The sequence below is a fragment of the Tachyglossus aculeatus genome, chromosome 8 (genome assembly GCF_015852505.1).
Source record: "Tachyglossus aculeatus isolate mTacAcu1 chromosome 8, mTacAcu1.pri, whole genome shotgun sequence".
Classification (NCBI taxonomy): Eukaryota; Metazoa; Chordata; class Mammalia; order Monotremata; family Tachyglossidae; genus Tachyglossus; species Tachyglossus aculeatus.
In genome coordinates this window covers 21976596-21992472 of record NC_052073.1, presented here as the reverse complement: position 1 = coordinate 21992472, position 15877 = coordinate 21976596, and positions in this window count along the sequence as shown.

Below are 15877 nucleotides of genomic sequence, written 5' to 3'. Positions count from 1 at the left end.
GTCTGAAAGACCAATGTCTTTTTTTAAAATTGTATTTGTTAAGCACTTACTATGTGCCAGGCACTGTACTAAGTGCTGGGGTAGATACAAACTGATCAATCATTTAACCATATTTGTTGAGTGCTTACTTTGCACAGAGCAGAGTGGTAGACATGTTTCCTGCCCGCAGTGAGTTTAACAGTACAGAAGGAGATGGTTAGACAGAGGCAATGTCCCACGTGGGGCTCACAATACTAATCTCTATTTACAGATGAGGTAACTGAGGCCAAGAGATGTTAAGTGGCTTGCCCAAGGTCACACAACAGACAAGGGATAGAGCTGGAATTAGAACCCGGATTCCCTCACTCCCAGGCCCATATTCCTTCTGAAAGACCATACTGCTTCCCTGGAGAAGCTCCTCATGAGGTGATGCAGCCCAGGAAAACAACCTAATGTGAATAGGATAAATTCTGCCCCTATATAATAGAATAGTGGTATTTGTTAAACACTTGTTAAGTGCTAGGCACTGAAGGGGAGAATGGGTAGTAGAGAGCAATTAAAGAAAACATTTCACTGAAGACAACTGGCAGTTACAGGGAGGCTTTTCAGGGCCAGTGACAGCCAGCTTGGATGCAGAAGCCATCATGTGACCTTCAAATTCAGAGTCTGTCTCAAGAAGGCATTTCCTTCCACAAATCGTAGACAGTGTCCAAAATGCTGACCTAAACTTTTCTCTTCTTGTCTGCCTGGACTTTTGCAAATAATTAGTAATTTCCTTAAAAAGGAAATAGAGTGTATGTTGCTCTTAACTTTCAGGCAATATTTGGGGAACAGTCCCCCTGCTTGGTGACCAATAATACGAGTCAATACGGAAAGAAGATATTTGGGCCAATAAAAGCTTCCAAATGTGTGGCAGCACAACACTGAGGCAGATGAAATTCTGCAGCACTTTTCATCCACACTGTGGCTTCAAGAACTTAGAGTTATAGAGTTAAAGTGAAGGAAAGGAAAAGGGAGAGGAATTGAAGGAGGCTATGACTTGCATAAGAGAATTAGCGTGGCCTTGGGGAAAAATAATGGGCCTGGGAGTCGGAGGACCTGGGTTCTATCTCAGCTCTACCAGTTGTCTGCTGTGTGACCTTGGGCAAGTCACTTCACATCACTGTAACTCAATTGTCTCATCTATAAAATGGGAATTAACTGAACTCCATGTGGGTTGTGGACTGTGTCCAATCTGATTAACTTATATCTACTCCAGTGCTTAGTACAATGCCTGGCACATAGTAAGTGCTGGACAAATACCATATTAAAAAAAAATGGGAACCAGTATGGCCATGGGAAAAGAGCATGGGCCAAGGAGTTAGAGAACCTGGGTTCTAATACCAGCTCTGTCACTTGCTGTATGACCTTAGACAAGTCACTTAACTTCTTTGTGCCTGGGTTTCCTCATCTTTAAAATGGGAATTGAATACCTGCTCTTCCTGTTAGACTGTGAGTCCCATGTGGATCAAGGACTATGTCAGATGTGATTAACTTCTATTTATCCCAGCACATGGCAACCACTTAACAAATACTCCAATTATTTATATTAATATTACCTGGAGACTCAGTCATTGGTATTTATTTTGAGCACTGTACTAAGAAACATTTGGGAAAATACAATACAAAGGAATTGGTAAACGTGATCCTTGCTCACAAGGCACTTATAGTCTACAATAAGACAAACATTAAAATAGATTAGGGATAGAATCCCTTGCCCCTGTCTGCTAACCCCTTGTCCAGATCCTCCCTCTGGCCTGAAACTCCTTCTACCTCTTCATAGCCACTTGGTCACTTCTCTCTCCACCTTCAAAATCCTTCTAAAATTGCCTCCCTTCCCTCCCCTTTCCTCCCTCTCCCCTTCTTTCTCTCCCTCTTCCCTTGTTTCTCTCTCCCTCCCCTTCTCTCTCTCTCCCTCCCCTTCTCTCTCCCCACTTCTCTCACGCTGCTTCTCTCTCTCCCCTTCTCTTTCTCCACTTCTCTCCCCCCTCCTTCTCTCTCTTCCCTTCTCTCTCTGTCTCTGTCTCTGTCTCTGTCTCTCTCTCTCTCTCTCTCTCTCTCTCTCTCTCACACACACACACACACACACACACAATCCAGTAGATAAGTGAAAAGCAAGCATCAGCATATTTGTTGAAAAGGAAGCAGTGGGTCATGAGTTGACAGGTTGGAGAATTGGGAGTGTTAAGCATCTGCAAAACTGTGGGCAAAACTCTGGGACCCCCAGCTGGGCTTACCCCTCCCTTTTGGAGCCAGGCCTGAAGGAGTGAAGCCTATGTGTGGACTGGAGTCTGTGTGGCTATCCAGGCTTACTGCTGGGATCTGTAGTTTAGCACATTCGTTGCTTGATGGCACTCCAGTCTCTAAGCTTGTTGGGGTGGAATCCACCCCTAAAGAAAGTTATCTGTAGAGCCAGTGAAGGTTTGAGGAGCCCCAAGGTGGACCGTTCAACTGCAGCTTTGATTCTAATCTTGGCTCTGCTACTTGTTTGCTGTGAGCTTGAGTAAACCACTTAACTTCTCTGTGCCTCAGTTTCCGCATTTGTAAAAGGGGGATTAAATTTCTTTTCCTTCTCCTACTTAGACCAAGAGCCCCAGTGTGGGACAGCGACTTTGATCTGCAAGTACTGTATTTTCCCCAGCACTTAATACAATGCTTAGCTCATAATAAGTGCTAAATAAATACCATTATTATTATTATTCCCTGAGGGGATGTTTGAGTGCTAATATTTTTTGTTCTAAATCAGCTCCTGGAATTCCAGCAGACAGGAGATTCCTTCCTCTGCCTTGGAGTAAAACGAACTTTCTAATAACTTCCCCAGGGAAGAATAACTGAATTATTCCTGATAGAATATAAGCCCCAGGCTTGAGGCTTGAAGGGGTGGAGAGATTCTTGAACAGATAACTCTCAATCAGTAAATCATCTCCAGGCACCTGTGTCACAGTCATTTGCAAAGATGTTCCATTGGATAATTTCTTTTGGCTGCATGTCTGATCAAACTCATCACAATGGGCCTGCACAGCTACGTTTCCTTTGCTAATAGAAGAAAGTTAATTGGATTTTTTTCCCTTAGGTTGATTTTTTTTCCCAATCTCTTGTCTCACTCTCTTTGTCCCCTGCCCAATGTAGTAGATATCTGTGACATAAATATCCAGATTTTTGCAAGGGAACAAAAAAACAGCAATAAGGCCCGGCTGAGATCAGCCCAGCGGTCAGGTCTTTAGGCCTCCTTTACTTGATTTGCTTTCTGGAGCACAATTCAGCCTCATGCCTCTTTTCTGAGTCTGACCAAGGTTCAGGTGTCATCAAGGCTGCATTAATAAGAAACAGGACTAAACACCTAAATCAGACTGGCCGGTGAACACAGTTCACAAAGCAAAACTGCACAATTGGATTGCTCCGCATGGTCTATGCATCCCTGCAGAGAGTGTAAAGGAGAGTGGAATCTAATAAAATTAAACCCAAGCTCTGTCTGACAGCATTGTGGATTCCCTATGATGAGGACAGGTAGATGGAAGGTACTACAGTCTAAAGGGACCTTCTCTTGGCATCCCATAAGGAGCATGAGTGGAAAATGGGGTCATTTTAGAGAAGGTCAGCTGTCCCTGTAGACCTTCCTCTACCCCTAACCTAAACAGAAGACTGTAGGGACAGATAAGACTTTGGAACAATTATCTTACTTCAACAGCTATTCTGGAGGACTCGAGTTCCAGAGTGCTTTGCATCTTCATTATGAAGATAACAGTCTTGAGGAGCTGGCATGGCTTATTGACAAGAACATGGGATTGGGAGACAGGAGATCAGAGTTTGTCGCGGGTCTGCCACTGGCCTGCTGTGTGATCTTAGTCACGCATATTTATTGAGCACTTACTGTGTGCAGAGAAATGTACTAAGTGCTTGGGAGAGTACAGAATAACAATAAAAAGATGCATTCCCTGTCCACAATGAGCTTACAGTATAGAGGGGGAGAAAGTCATTAATATACATTTAAAAATTACAGATCTACAAATAAGTGCTGGGGGGCTATGTTGGAGGAATGAATACAGGTAGGAAGTCAGAGTGAGGGAGTGGAGGAAGACCTCTTGGAGGAGTTGTGCCTTCAATAAGGCTTTGAAGCAGGGGAGAGTAATTACCTGTCAGATATGAGGAGAGGGGGTATTCCAGACCAAAGGCAGGGCATAGGTAGGAGTTTGGCAGTGAGATAGATAAGATCAAGGTACAGTGAGAAGGTTAACATTAGAGGAGCAAAGTGTGCCGGCTGGGTTGTAGTAGGAGAGTAGCGAGGTGAGGCAGGAGAGGGCAAGGTGATCGAGTTCTTTAAATGCAATGGTGAAGAGTTTCTGTCTGATGCAGAGGTGGATGGGCAACCACTGGAATTTCTTGAGGAGTGGAGAAATATGGCCTGAACATTTTTGTAGAAAAATGATCTGGGCAGCAGAGTGAGGCATGGATTGGACTTGGGGAGAGAAAGGAGGCTAAGAGCTCAGCAAGGAGGCTGATAAAGTAATTAAGGTGGGATAGGATAAGTGATTGGATTAATATGGTAGCAGGATGGATGGAGAGGAAAGGGTGGAATTTAGCAATATCTCTGGGCCTCTGTTACTTCATAAAATGGGGATAAGATAGATTGTGAGCTCTATTTGAGGCAGGGAGTGGATCTGATCTGATAAACTTGTATCTATCCCAGTGTTTAGCGTTTAATAAATGCCAGCATTAAGATTAACAAATGCCATGATTATTATTCATAAAATTAGCAATGGTCCTGCCAATCTTGGAGGAAATGCATCATCAGGAGAAAATGTAGAGCTATTTTTTCACTTGGCAAATTAGAACATAGATTCCAAGATAATTACTTCTGAACCCCTAATATGCTATTACTAAATTATAGGCAAAGGTAATTACATTAAAACATGTCTCGGGCGAGTGAGTTTGGTGAGTAAGCACCATGTAGTTGGCATGTAATTAGAGAATAATTCATGATGTTCGTTCTCTGCAATTTACAGCATTACCCAATTTGGCTCTTCCCACTCTCCATCACCATTGGCAGGTGGGGTGCAGTCAACTCGGGATGTGCTCAGCCTCAAGTCAAAACACAGCCATTCGATGGCAAACTTTCAGGGCCTTGAACAGACACTAGAGGGAATGGGGAGATTAAGCATGAACCCTCCAGCTTTTTTGCTATAACTCTTTTGGGATTTCAAACTGGAATCCAAGCTGCTTTCTGTGCTGAGGAGATGACCCCGGAGGTGAACTTTGGCTTCCCCTCTGGACCAGCAGAGTTGGCAGGACTTTGCATTTCTATTCCTGCTTCTTCCTGCCTCTAGGGTTCTGACCCCAGCCTCTCCTGCTAGAGGAAGTCTTGAATGGCATGGAAACATTCCCTTTCGGGGGAAATCCCACAATCCAATCCTCCTACTACAGTTCACACTGGGGCATCAGATTAGTTGGCCCAATCCCAATTTTATCATCTTTAGAACACTTTAACCTAGATTTGGTAGCAGTATTTATTTTTAAGTCAGCCTTGTCATTATCTGGCTGTCTGCCACGTGCAGAGCCTTGGGCTGGGTCTGTAGGGAGATGTAATTTAATGAAAGTTTGTAGGGTTAATGAGGAGAATAGACAAACACAAAGTCACAGATCCACAAACAGACATCAAGGAGTTAGATAGATGTGTTGCTTTTGCCCTCTCTCTAACTCTTTCCCTTTCCTCCCTTTCTTTAATTTTCTTCTTGTCACTACTGCATACTCCCTGTCACTCTCCTCTTCTCACCTTTAGGAATCTCATTTCATCTGTTGGGCTTTCTCTTTCTTTCTCCATTTACTTGTCTCTATCGATTTATCTTTCTTTTTCTCAGAATTCCTGTCTCTACTCCCTTGTCCCCTCTTCATTCCTCTCAATCAATCAATAGGATTAATTGAGCAACTGCTGTCTGCAGAAAGCTATATTAAGCCCTGGCAGAGAGGAGGGGGTGGGGGAGGGGAAGAGTATGATAGACTTAGTTGACCTAATCCCTGCCCTCAAGGAGCTTACAATTTGGTGGTATACTAAAGTAGTATACAGTTAGGCAGGAGAAGGAAAAGTAGAAGGAAAAGTAGATATGTAGATGAATATGTTCTTAAATAATAGGGTATGTATGACGATATGTAGATAGAATTGTTACCAGTGTATGAATGAATGATTGATTGCAAGGTGCTGTGGATGGAGAAGGGGTATAGGACCTAGGAAAAAATATTAATCGTGGAAGTCCTAAAGGAGGAGATGTAATATTTGCCTGCCAATCAATTTCTCTCTCCCCCCTTCTCTTTCCCCCTTCCTCAATCCCCCTTTTCTTGCTCCCCTGTTTTCTAGCCCCACCCTATCTTTCCCCTTCTCCCACTTCCTGTAATTCTCACGCCCCCCTTTCCATCCATTTTATGATGGTCTTGTGGCTTCTGCTCCTCCTCCAGTCCTTCTTCCCTTAGGCCTGTCCCTCTCCTCTGGCTTCTTATCAACAATCCCCGAGAAGCAGAATGGCCTAGTGGATAGAGCACAGGTCTGGGAGTCAGAAGGAACTGAATTCTAATAGCGGCTCCACCACTTGTCTGCTGTGTGACCTTGGGCAAGTGACTTCACTTCTCTGTGCCTCAGTTACCTCATCTGTAAAATGAGGTTTAAGACTGGGAGCCCCATGTGGAACATGGATTGCATCCAACCTGGTTAGCTTGTATCTACCCCAGCACTTAGTACAGTTCCTGGCACATAATAACAAATACCAAAAGAAAAAAAATCATTCCTCCAAAACCTCTTTTTTTCTGTTAGTTGCTCCCTTTCTCAATACCCTGTCTCCTCCCTGTCTCTTCCCTCTCTCTGCCTCACTCCACTCTCTTCCTTCCCTCATCTATTTCTTGATTGACACCGTAAGCCCCATGTGGGACAAGGACTGTGTCCAACCTGATTAGCTTGTATCTACCGCAGCACTTAGTACAGGGCCTGGGGCATAATAAGCACTTAAATACCATTATTATTATTATTATTATTCTTGGGTTGCAATTCTGAGACCCTGTGCTCCCAGCTGCTATCTTCTTTGAGCTTCCTGTCCTGGTCTTCTCCTTAACTGCTCCCAGGAGCCGAACTATTGAAAGAGGAACTTGGACTGCTTGTGGGCACAGAGCTTCTGAGGAGACTTGGAAGGAAGGGAAGACCTGATGAACCTTTTTCCAAGGCTTCTGGCCAAGTCCCTGCCTCGGTGGGGAACAAGTGCCTGTGTTAGGGGCAGGAGCGGAGGTGGACATGCTTTCTCTTGTGAGGAGTGAGATTTCCACTGGGGCAACAGTGGTAGTGGACAGGAGGGAAAGAAGCCAAGGTCTCAGCCCTCACCATGAATCCAGTGCCCAGTACAGTGCCTGGCACAAAGTAAGTGCTTAACAAATACCATAATTATTATGGGAAGACACCCTTTCACTGCTGCTTCTGAAAGCCTGACTTCTGCTTGGAGAGCGGAGGACATTTGCGGGTTCTAATCTCAGCTCTGCCTGCTGTGTGATCTTGGGCAAGTCACTTAACTTCTTGGTGCCTCAGTTTCCTCAACTGTAAAATGGGGATTCAAAGCCTGTTCACCCTCCTATATAGACTGAACCCCAGGTGGGACAGAGCCTGTTTTGGACTTGATTAACTTGCAACTACCCCAACACTTCGATCACTGGTTGACACATAGCAAACACTTAACAAATACTATAAATAAAATAATTTGTAGAGACAGTGGAGCTCTTAATTCCATGGCTTTGGAATCTCTGTTAGGGAGCTCTATTTGCAGTATGTCATGTGGGCAACAGATATGCATCTTAAGACAGTGCAAGTGCAGAGTGAAAATGGAAAATCCAGGGGAAAGTGCCAGGAGCAATGATTCAGAGACTTGTTATAGCTTCACCCTGGAGTAACAAGTGTTTGTTTTTAATGCTGGTGTCCCTTCCTGCCAAATCCTCTTCCATCAACTTCTGTTGGGAGGGGGGGTAGGCAGGGACATCTGTGAGCCTGCTGAAGTAGCCTAGATGGAGGCAAGGCTGGGAGAGAGAGTGACAAACTCTTCCCTCCCTTGAAGCAGGTTCATCCCACGAGTTCTGTCTCCTGAATTGATTCCCATCTCTGGAGTTGATTCCTTCCCCAGGGAAAGGAGAGGTTGGCAGGGGATTGAGTAACCTTTGGGTTTCTCATAGTTTGTTCCTAATCACTGGTGGGTAAACATTCCCCTTCTTAGCTGTGTGAGCTAATGCAATAATAATAATATGTGGTATTCAGTGTTTACTATGGCCCAAGCCCAATGGTAAGTGTTGGGGTAAATACTATCAGATTGGACCCAGTCCCTGTCCCATGAGACTCACAGAGGGAGGGACAACAGGTATTTAACACCCATTTTACAGATGTGAAAACTGAGGGGCAGAGAATTAAGTGACTTGCCTAATATTCTACTCGAATTCCATTCTCCACTCTTGAGGCATTCGAACCGTGTGGCTCCAGTGAGTTCCTACAAACCCTAAAGGGAAAACATTCATTTTCGTGATCACCCTCATATCAGTCTGGAAAAGCAAAAAAGAAAACCACTAAATGAAAGAGCCAGATTGCCTCTTCCAAAGAGCTGATGTTTTTGTGAGATGGGAATAGACTGAAACTACCTCAGGTGTTTTGGGATACAAGATAGGGCTTGATTTGGCTGCCCAGAAACAGGAAGATTTTTGTGACTCATTTAGGCTGCTCTGATTAACAGACTTCTCAACACCCCCATTGTATCTTTCACAAAGTGTCAGAGTGCAGGGGTCTCGACTCCTGAAGTTTGATTTATTTCTGCGTTGATTCAAGGTTTCGGAGACCTGGCAACTTGGCAAACCATTCCACCCAAAAGTCTATGGGGCTGGAAGTGAGTTTGAGTGAAAACCTGTTACGAAGGGATGAGAAGGAGTGAAGGAGAAGGAGACAAGAATGTCAATTCTGGGATAGATACAAAGTAATCAGGTCAGACCCAGTATGGTCTATGTGGAAAAGAGAGCAGATATTGTATCCCCATTTGACAAATGGGGAAACTCTGGCACAGATAAGTTAAATGACTTGCCCAAGGTCACACAGCAGGCAAGTTTTTCAGCTGGAATTAGAACCCAGGACCTCTGGATGCTGGGACTGCATTCTTTTCACTAGGAAACATTGCTTCTCAGAAAGAAATAAAAGACCTGATCTAGAGTTTTGGCTTTAATTTGCTTATGCATATATGGGGCATATTTGTGAGAGAGCTGGTCCCTTACCAGGCTCTTCACTGGACAGGAGGCATTTATTTCTTGTAGTCTCCCTTTAGATAGGCGGGACACCACATCAGAGCTCTACACACTCAGTAAATACCATTGATTGATTGTTTCTTTCATGAGAACCATTACATGCTGACTTGTGTTTGTGGTAGTAGAGCTTTGTGACAGTGTTAAACAGTGGGGATTAAGACTGTGAGCTCCATGTGGGGCAACCTGATCACTTTATACCCCCGCCCAGCGCTTAGAACAGTGCTTCACACATAGTAAGTGCTGAACAAATGCCATTATTATTATTACATATTTATTACACTATTTTGTTTGTACATATTTACTATACATATTTACTACTCTATTTCATTAACGATATGTATATAGCTATAATTCTATTTATTCTGATGGTACTGACATCTACCCACTTGTTTGGTTTTGCTGTCTGTCTTCCCCTTCTAGACTGTGAGCCCTTTGTTGGGTAGGGACCGTCTCTATATATTGCCGACTTGTACTTCTCAAGCGCTTAGTACAGTGCTCTGCACACAATAAGCGCTCAATAAATATGATTGAATGAATGAATAGGAGCAAACACAAATGAACTGATAAATCACAAGCAAATAAAAAAACAGAGTGGTGCATAAGAGAGTTGAACTGTTGAGATGTGAGGGCAAAAGTTCCAGAAAAGTGAAGGACTTAATCAGGAAATGCCTACTAGGGGAGGTGACTTTTATGAGGAGAGCTATGAAAGAAGAGAAGGACATGGTTTGATGAAGATGAAGCAGTATGGCTCAGTGGATAGAGCCTGGGAATCAGAAGGTCATGGGTTCTAATCCCAGTTCTATCACTTGTCTGATGTGTGACCTTGAGTAAGTCACTTCACTTCTCTGTGCCTCCATGACCTCATCTGTAAAATGGGGATTAAGACTGTGAGCCCCACGTGGGACAACCTGATTACCTTGTATCTACCTCAGTGCTTAGAACAGTGCTTGGCACATAGTAGTTGCTTAACTAATGCCATTATTATTATTATCCACCCCAGCACTTAGTACAGTGCTCAGTACACAGAAAATGCTTAACAAATACTATAATTATTATCCTAGGTGGAAAGAAAAAGTTTGAGTGGTAAATATGAGCTAGACAAGTCAAAAGCAAGGGACAATAGGTTTCTTGGGAAGGCATAAAGAACATGAGCTGGGGTGTAGTAGGAGAGGAGAGTAGGTAGATAAGCCAGAACAGCTGATGGAGAGGTTTGAATTGGATGCTCAGGAGCTTAGAGAAGCAGCGTGGCTCAGTGGAAAGAGCATGGGCTTTGGAGTCAGAGGTCATGGGTTCAAATCCCAGTTCTGCCCATTGTCAGCTGTGTGACTTTGGGCAAGTTGCTTAACTTCTCTGGACCTCAGTTACCTCATCTGTAAAATGGGGATGAAGACTGTGAGTCCCCCGTGGGACAACCTGATCACTTTGTAACCTCCCCACCACTTAGAACAGTGCTTTGCACATAGTAAGCACTTAATAAATGTCATTATTATTATTATTATTATTATTATTTTTATTATGAAATGCATTTACCAATAAGCAATCTCCACCCTTTCCTGCAGCCTCCTATATTAGGCTATGACTATCAGAATTTGCCTGCAGTAAAACCCTCTTAAAAATTTCTTATTTCTAATTCTAGAAATGGAATCAAATGGAATAGGAAGGAGACACACAAGATAAAACAGTTTTTCTTGTAGATGCGGGGGCCCGTTCTTAATTCCATGGCAAGGTTAATTGCTCTATCCCTGATATCGCTCTAGGTCAGTGGTAGGTGCCTCTCTTAAGCAGGCTTGTCACTGTGCAACTGAGGTTGTCATCCTGTGACATACAGTCTTACTTTTATCATCACCTTTGATTGAGAATTGTGTGTAAATGGAGCCTGAAAGCAGATTCATGAGGAATAGGAAGAGATGGGGGTACTGAGCACAACACCATAGGTATTTCTGATAGATACTTTGTGGCACTTCATACTTGTTATTGGTACAGGTAACTTAGCAACTGCAAATATGAGTCTCATAGCAACACTGGTTCTTAGAGGCATGCAGATTCTCTAAAATGCCACACCTGCTGGGATGCTGTCACTGTTTCTGAAAGACCCACAGCTATTCAGTGGGACTTGAAAGATCTATTGCCCAGTTCTGCTAATTAATTCTTAGGTTAAAAGCTACCTTCCCCCCCCACTTCTCCCCCTGCTGCCCCCCAACCTCCTCCCTCAAAGTCTGGGCTTCCAAGTGTGCTAAGTTTTCCAAGGTCACTCACGTTCCTGTAAACACGGTTCAGATAAGGAAATTCTTTTACATATTCTTCCGGATGTTCTCCTACATTTGTGAGGATGGTCATTAATGGGAAATATATTAATGGAGTGTGAAAGATGCTAAGTTCTTATTTTGGGAGTCCTCTACCTCTATGTTCTGTGGATTATTCCTTGATTCTGACTGTGATAAAAATTGGACCATGGATTTGTCATGTCTCAGCTAGGAAATTTACGGGTTTTGTCCAAAGGTTCTGCTGCTTCCTGATTTATTTGCCTATTGAAGAGGGTGGTCAGTGAGGCACTCTGAAGTAGAAATCTCTTGGGAGCAGGTTCTGTGATATTCTTTGAAAGGTATTTTCAGCTAAATGACAGTGTCCAAGGAAAGGCTGATCTGCTTTGTCATTTTGGGATGCCCTATCAATAGCACCTGGAAGAACTTGACTCTTCCTTTGGCATATAAGCCCCAGTCAGCCATTAGCACAGACCCTTGCTAATAATTATAATTATTATTATTATAGTATTAAGCTCTTACTATGTGCCAGACACTTTACTAAATGCTGGGGTAGACACAAGATAATTGGGTTGGGCATAGTCCCTGTCCCACCTAGGGCTCATAGTCTTAATCCCCATTGTACAAATCAGGGAACTGGGACACAGAGAAGTTAAGTGACTTGCCTGAGGTCACACAGCAGACAAGTGGTGGAACTGGGATCAGAACCCAGGTCCTCTGACGCCTGGGTCCAGGCTCTTTCCAGTAAATAGGCCACTCTACTTCTCTAGTGGACAAAGCATAAGGTTCTAGTCCTGGAAATTTTACTTATCTGCTTTGTAACCATGGGCGAGTCACTTAACTTCCTTGTGCCCCAGTTGTCCTATATGTAAAATGGGGGTTAAACATCTGTTCTCCCTCCTTCTTAGATTGTGTTTTACCTGAGTATCTTCTATCTAATATATAGTGTTTGACATACGGTAAATGCTTAACAAATGCCATTATTATTATTATAATTCTTATGGTGAACTCCATGTGGGACAGGGATCAAGTCTTGACTGAATATCTTGTATCTACCCCAGCGTTTAGCACATACTAAGTGCTAAAGAAGTATCAAAATTACTATTAGTATGAATAATAATACTAGTGATAAAATCATTAGGCAGCCCATTACATTTCCAATATTAATCTTTACATTTGGGTAAATGGCTCATTCCAGCAAAACCTCTCAGTATTCTCCTGGTCCTTTATAAAGCTGATTGCTTTTTCTACTTCTCGTCACGTTCTCACATTCTTCTCTCAAACAACAAAGAATTGCCACCAGAGTCCAAGGAAAGACTCTCCGAAGAGAGCTCTGTAAATGAAATCTGAAGTAGATTTGCTATTGCCTGTTTGAATGTTGTCTGCTCTGTGAGTCTCCAATAGGAAATGGGGCTGAGCATGCTATACAACTGACCCCATTTGGCTCTTGCCTCTTTATTAGTTATTCTTATCTAGGGTGTTCATAGTCAGTCATCTTCCAGACTGTGAGCCCACTGTTGGGTAGAGACCGTCTCTATTTGTTGCCAACTTGTACTTCCCAAGCGCTTAGTACAGAGCTCTGCACACAGTAAGTGCTCAATAAATTTGATTGAATCATCAGTAGCTGAATGAGTCCAAAGGTCCAACTTGATATGGAGATGTTGCCAAAGGAAACAAAGGCGTGTTAGGTTCATGAAACCATTCCTTCTGCTATCTTGGACTAGTCAGACCTTAATGAAAATTCTGTGTTCAAATTTGGTCAATGCCCTTTAAAAAGGATGCAGAGACACTGGCAAGGGTCCAGATGAGTGACACAAAATCACTAAAGGGAAACATAGAGATCTGAATGGCACTGATCCATCTGCTGTGCTTGGAAGGATAAGATAGGCTCCCTTTCCAAAGAATAACAGGAGAAGCTGGGTTGAGACCCAGTTTAATGGTGGATAAGGGACTCTAAGCTTTTCTGATGAAATACACTGTTGCCCAGAAAAGTAGCCCTGTTTTTCAGGTGTCAGAGATAACGTGTGAAAGCTACATTTCCTTTGAGAGATCAAAGCATGGAGTTAAGCCACCCCAAGGGTCTCTGAGAAGTTTCTGCCTAAGGCTCTGCCAGCTCTTTGTCATCTTTTGTCAGAGGTTAGCATTCCTGCACCATATGCCCTTGACAAGCTGTGTATCCAGTTCTCTCCAGCCTGACAGTTGGGTCCTGTGTATATTCTGAAAGGGAATGAGGGGTGGAGGCAGAGATAAGGGCACCAGTGAACTAAATTCTGAAGAAGTAGTAATAATAATAATAATAATGATGGCATTTGTTAAGCACTTACTATGTGCCAAGCACTGTTCTAAGCGCTGGGGTAGATACAAGTTGATGAGGTTGCCCCACGTAGGGCTCACAGTCTTTATCCCCATTTGACAGATGAGGTAACTGAGGCCCAGAGAAACTAAGTGACTTGCCCAAGGTTACACAGCTGACAAGTGGCAGAGCTGGGATTAGAACCCATGACCTCTGACTCCCAAGCCCGGGCTCTTTCCACTAAGCCATGCTACTTCTCGTATACTGTGCTAAGTGCTAGGGTGGATACGAGATAACTAAGTTGGACACAGTCCCTGCCTCTACTGGGGCTCAGTCTTATACCCCATTTTACAGAGGAGTTAACTGAGATGCAGAGAAGTGAAGAGGCTTGCCCAGGCTCACACAGGAGGCAAGTAATAGAGTGGGGATTAGAACCCAGGTCCGTCTTACTCCTAGGCCCAGGCTCTATCCCCTAGGCTATACTGCGTCTCGCAACTTAATAGTAGTCATAATAATAGTAGTGGTAACAACATTTATTGAGAGCCCACTTGGTGCCAAGCACCTAGAAAATACAAAATAATTCCCTGCCCACAAAGAGTTTACATTCTATCAGGGGAGACGTTGATGCTCAAAAATGAGAAGAGCTGACCCTCAGGAATACATTCTCCATAATAATAGTAATAATGGCATTTGTTAAGCACTTACTGTGTGTGAAGCACTGTTCTAAGCACTGGGGGGGATACAAGGTGATCAGGTTGTCCCACGTGGGGCTCACAATCTTAATCCCCATTTTCCAGATGAGGTAACTGAGGCACAGAGAAATTAAGTGACTTGCCCAAAGCCACACAGCTGACAAGTGGCAGAGCCAGGATTAGAACCCATGATGTCTGGCTCCCAAGCCCGGGCTCTTTTCATTGAGCCACGCTGCTTCTCTCCATACTGTAAGGGTACACTCCCAGGGCTGTGACAGCCCCTCCACCCTCCCAGCTCCCCAGCAACCCTGATGAAACACTTAATACAGTGCTCTGCATATAGTAAATACTTGATAAACACCATTGATTGAAGCCTCCACATCCAAGTCATAAATCTCTCAGAACTTTGTCAGCTATTACCTCCTTTGGGCACTGGAACTTCTTCTGCTTTACTGCTCATGTAAGGGCAGAATGTTCAGGGGCTCACACTGGCCAGGCCCAGATAATTAATTACTGTGTGCTTACCGTTTGCAGAGAATTATACTAAACACTTGGGAAAGTACAACAGAGCTCTTTATGGTATTTGTTAAGCATCTGCTATGCTCATTCATTAATTCAATCGTATTTATTGGGCGCTTACTCTGTGCAGAGCACTGTACTAAGTGCTTGGGAAGTACAAGTCGGCAACATATACAAGTCGGCAACATATAGAGACGGTCCCTACCCAACAACGGGCTCACAGTCTAGAAGGGGGAGACAGACTACAAAACATGTAGACAGGTGTCCAAATCGTCAGAACAAATAGAATTAAAGCTTATATAATAATGGCATTTATTAAGCACTTACTATGTGCAAAGCACTGTTCTAAGCGCTGGGGAGGTTACAAGGTGATCAGGTTGTCCCACGTGGGGCTCACAGTCTTTAACTCCATTTTATAGATGAGGTAACTGAGGCCCAGAGAAGTGAAGTGACTTGCCCAAAGTCACACAGCTGACAAGTGGCAGAGTCGGGATTTGAACCCATGACCTCTGACTCCAAAGCCCCGTGCTCTTTTCCACTGAGCCACGCTGCTTCTCCTATGTACATCATTAACAAAATAAATAGAATAGTAAATATGTACAAGTAAAATAGAGTAATAAATCTGTACAAATATATATAAAAGTGCTGTGGGGAGGGGAAGGAGGTAGGGTGGGGGGGATGGGGAGGAGGAGAGGAAAAAGGGGGCTCAGTCTGGGAAGGCCTCCTGGAGGAGGTGAGCTCTCAGTGGGGCTTTAAAGGGAGGAAGAGAGCTAGCTTGGTGGATGTGTGGAGGG